This window comes from Aplysia californica, unplaced genomic scaffold (genome assembly GCF_000002075.1).
Source record: "Aplysia californica isolate F4 #8 unplaced genomic scaffold, AplCal3.0 scaffold00013, whole genome shotgun sequence".
NCBI classification, from domain to species: domain Eukaryota; kingdom Metazoa; phylum Mollusca; class Gastropoda; order Aplysiida; family Aplysiidae; genus Aplysia; species Aplysia californica.
In genome coordinates, this window is record NW_004797283.1 from 776,092 (window position 1) to 781,091 (window position 5,000).

At 40.6% G+C, this 5,000-nt stretch overlaps 1 protein-coding gene across 3 annotated transcripts in view; it reads right to left on the reverse strand.

Moving 5' to 3' along the window:
- The window catches only part of LOC101846548 (melanopsin), a 204,821-nt gene that overhangs the window by 67,105 nt on the left and 132,716 nt on the right, over positions 1 to 5,000 (reverse strand). The gene's annotated exons all lie outside the window — the stretch shown is intronic.

Consider the following 5,000-nt stretch of genomic DNA (forward strand, 5'->3'; position numbering starts at 1 on the left):
CAAAAAAACAAAACAAAACCGGGGATCCGAAGCAAAAAGATCATTTTAAGAAACCGAAGATTCCAGGACCAACGTAAGGTGCCATTCAGACCCTGTCACTCACGAAACTCTTTGAGAATAACTAACATTAGATGCAGGACATCTTAGTCAAAAGGGCAAAGTTCAGGAATGTCAATCATATTGCTGCGAGTAAAATCCCAGGTCTTGCTGGGAAGAATGGTCTTTAAATCTGGAAAGGTACTTTTTACCTCAATGATATCATCAATTCACTCAGAGGCATATATGGATATAAAGCAATACTATGTTCGGTTGGCGATTTGGAAAGAGTAGAGTTTGTATGCCGTTTCGCGCCGGCGGTATGTCTCTTGGGAGTGCTGATATGGTAGAAGAATGGATACAAACATGCATGTCAAAATTAATCATGCCGTTCAAGATTTCTGTTAATTTCGTTATGGAAACCTTGCCCATATCAACAAAATAAAATTAACTGCTTTACAAACGATGTGTGTTTAGTTTATCAGCCTTTTCCGTACAATTTTAGTACCACTATTTGGTAAATTGTTATAAAGTAAAGAAAACTTTGATATAGATTTTAAAAACATCAATTGAAACTACTTTAATGGCTTGCAGAACCAACATATTCAATAATATTCTTTAATGGCGATACAATTCCATACATACATTTTATCCTAGCAGAATAAGGCCACTAGTTTGGCTAATTTTGAGGTTTGACCTCGACAATTAACGTCTGTCTGTCTCATACAGTATCCAACCCAATGGGCAGAGAGCCATAATAGGTCCCCGATCATTCCCAGACCAAGTACATTCCGCCAGGGGTATTCATCGTAGTTATGAATCATACAAATTAAGCTAATGACCCACGCATTCCAAACAGAATAGGTCTTACGTTGGGTATACAGCAATATCTTCATGAAGAGCTAAAGGCTGAGAGTTCACCGTTCAATAGAATAGAAAGGAAAAAAACCAAACAGACCTGCCCTAAACGGGTTTATATTTCAACGTCCCAGACGTCTGCCATTTGAGGAACCAAATACCACTTATTTTTGTCTGTCTCTTACTCAAGCGTTTATTTGGTTTCAAGCGACGTGACAAAACGGGTAGTTTCCAAAATGGACAAAGGAAGACATTAAAAAAAAACATTACAAGAAAGCTTTTGTAGCCGATTGATAAAACCCCCCCAACTCATTTTGGGAGAATTATAGATCTATGTACTTACAGTACAGTATTACGCAATTCAGACAGTAACAGCTCATAGAGTCTACTTTATCATTGCTTCAACCTAAATGCTGCTCCACTGTGCTGGATAGAGGGCTGGTCCACTCGTTCACCTTTGCTTTTTTCACGGCGAGTACAAAATATTTTGCTGAAGACAGCCAGAAGGAAGGAAACGTCAGCACAGCTCAGCAGCTTACGTATTTTCAAACGGCAAGCACAGGGGGAAAGCAAAGAGCACCAATGGCGAGCAACAACCGTGTCATATTCTCTGGTAAACAATCAAACAATCACACACTGCAGGGTACAAGCGTCCAAACAACAACTTCCTTTCAGGAAAGAAACACAACGGGGCAACAATAAACAGAGGCAGAAGCAATAAAAAAGTAAGAATAATCCCCCCTCCTTCCTCCCCAAGAAATCAAAATAATATTTAAAAAAATTCAAAGTCACATTGACGCTTGATATGACAGAATAAGGACTTCCAAAAGAAGAAGAAGAATATCAAAATAATAGCCACTGCATCTTCGTTTTTCTACAGAAGACGCATTTCGACGATAAAAACTTTTATTTTCCGAACATCAGTGCAAGAAGACCAAGTACAAGAGAAATATTCCAAGCAGTAACAAGTAAAAAGCTGCTTTTCTGCTTCAAGCTGACATCTACCCCGACCTTTCGCCTGTCAGCAGTTTTTCAACGGCTAATGGGCTACAGTGACACCAGTCCCCCCCCCTCCCTTCCCATCTTCTTGTGCCAGGAACACAACAGCAGGCCATTAGATTGACAGATGGCTAGAAACGTGTAAGGGCTAGCGAACATTAGCTCTCGTATACTCATGGTACCTTAGGTAGAACTCTAAGCCTACTTGAGTGTATGTACGAGGGACGCAGCCTCTGTGATGGAGTGATTATGCTTTTTGCCATAACACGCAACCCCCTCAAACAAACAAACAAACAAACCAAAAAAAATCCCAACCCAAAACAAATCCAACAACAACTCTTTTCCTGCAACAAAAACAACAACAACAACAACAAAAACAAACAGAAAAAATACACCCCCTCCCACCCCCCAAAAAACCCCCAAACAACAAAACAAAATAACCCCCACAAAAAAAACTGACCAGATGAAAACAAAAACACTACCACCACCACCACCACCACCACCACCAACAACAACAACAAAACAACCAAAACCCCCAACCCAATTCAATTTAGATTCCCGCTTGGTGAAGCGTATCCGTCTGTTTGCTACGACACCACACTCTCCCCAGCCCTGGGATGGCGCTGACAAGCAGGGTCGAAAGTCGAAGCAGCCCGCCTCATATTCGACGGGAAGGCAAAGGGCCCTGTCTGGCACATACGGAAAGAAGTGGATATCGACAGGGTACCCGTGAGTATTCTTCTTGGCACCCCCCCCCCCACCTTAAACAAAAAACGGCATACTATTAAGACTTTGACGCACTGAGGTGTCAAGCGTGAAGTGTGAAAGCCCACTTATAGTTAAATATGGATCGTCAGACGGGGCTTCATATCAATTCTACTTTTATGTATTAAATAATATATAGTTTCTGTTTGTCTTTTGTTATTCCACACCACATTAAGGTCGTTGCCGTGTTGGTGAGCTTTATTAAAAGTCAAACAATCCGGAGATATATAATTCAATTGGAATGATCAATGAAACAAATGCCATAATGTCCGATTCACTATACAATATAAGAGCTGAAAGTGACTTTTTTAAAGCGCAAAGCGAATGAACAATATACTTTGAACAGATTTATGTAATATGCATCTTTTTGACACGGTAGATGAGGTTAAATTAATACAATCACACCAATGTTACATGTTGCTAAGCTTCCATTTTTCAGTTTCAAAATTAAACGTGTTTTACAATCTATGAACAATTAAAAAAAAAAGACTAACAGGCTTCAGCAGAATATAGGTTCATACTTTTTGTTTCGAACAATATTGTTTCATATAACTATACATGACCCTCGCTTCTTTTACTTTCAACATAAATCCATGTAATTCCACTCTTCAAAACCGAGGTAGAATTGGAATATTTGTTTTCGAAATGTTTGCAAGTAAATAAAAACCCAAAGTACACGTTTCTTTGGACCGAGTGCAAAGCAATATAATATTCTAGATTCTTGAAGGTTTTATATTTCCAAAGGCAAAGCGAAGGCCAAAAATCTCTCATAATAACCAAGAGTCACAAACGTGGATCTGAAGCATAAGGTTGAATTTGAGGTGCCTATGCCTTCGATCTGACGTATCATGTGTTAAACAAGACCGTCTGTTCTTCCCCCACGGACTAGCACACACGTGTTACTTCCTTTCATTTGGCTGACGTGCTCTGAGCGTTCATACACCTGCGCCACACCTTTTTATTTGGCTTCGACTAGATTATGTCAGATGCGAAAGCGAAACAGACAACGTCGACATATACGTCATGGGCTAAAGCTAGAGGACCATGCAGCGGAAAATGATAGACGTTTATCCGCAAACCAAATCTACACGATTGCACATCTTCAAATGTGGATCTACCCTAGCGAAAAAGATGGCATTTTGCTTAAAGATGTTTCCCGAAGGGCATAGCCTCCAAAACTCTCCGGCTTTGTCAACGTCGTAAAATATGGAAACTTACAAATAGCAGGGGCTTCATGAAATGGGAAGATGTACGCTGGGTTTTATAGGTGGATAACCGCCACGGAAAACGTGAAGACTCTCAGATCATCCAAAAACATCCAGAGAAGCATGACTGGCCTACAAAGCCAGCAGGCTTTTGTTCTCCCGGTTTGTTTGTTTGAGTAAAGAGAAGCACATCGACACAATTGGTGATTTCGTGGCGGGAAAAGTAAGCCAAAGAGACAAAAACAACAGAGGGAAAGTATAGAAGTAGGACCTAACAATGGCGCTCTCCAAGTAGGTTTCTGAATAGCTTTAAAAATAAAAGGAGAAAGTAAAGCAAAAAAACCAACCAACCCCCCCCCCACCCAAAGAAAAACCAAACAAAAATAAATAACACGCAAACAAACAATGGAAACGTTAACGGAAAGGACTACGAGAAATTAAAAAAGTTCTTGGAATATTTAATATTTGTGGACATAGACGAAACAAAAAGCCCTCAGAAGTCACTGTCTACATGAAAAAAAAGGAAAATAACAGAGATGGCAATTTCCGTCAGTAGAGGAAAAGAAAAAGACAACAAACAGATTCAAGAAGACCTGGTCCTCTTCTGGAGTGGAGTGGCCACAAAAAGCAAATTCAACAGATGACGTTAGCTCGATGCCTCCTGAAACGGAGTCCATTTTGGATGATCCATCAAGTTTCGAGGCAAAGGAAACCACGATATCTCTAACAGCATCCACGCTGACGCACCGCAACGCTCATACGGAAACACAGAAGGATGAATTCTTCCAAAAGATGGCAGATAGATGGCCGGTAAGTCTCAAACACTGATGACCTGATCGTCACGGGAGACTTCAAAGAAAGAGTGGCCATGGGAAGAGCGCCTGGGCCCACACGGGGACTATAGAAAGCGTCTACCTCAGCAGAGTATGGGCATTAGATTAGCAATACCTTCAACAAAAACAGTAGTCAGGTTCAAACATAGCACAGATAGAATGATCTGGGTGTGTAGTCACAGATTTCATTTTGATGCGCATAAAGCATTTTCAAAGGAGCAGGCTTCCAAACGTAGAGGGTCTAATATCTTCAAAGGGGATGGGAGAGAAATTGTTCTGAATTGTCAGTTTCCACGTTCTAAAG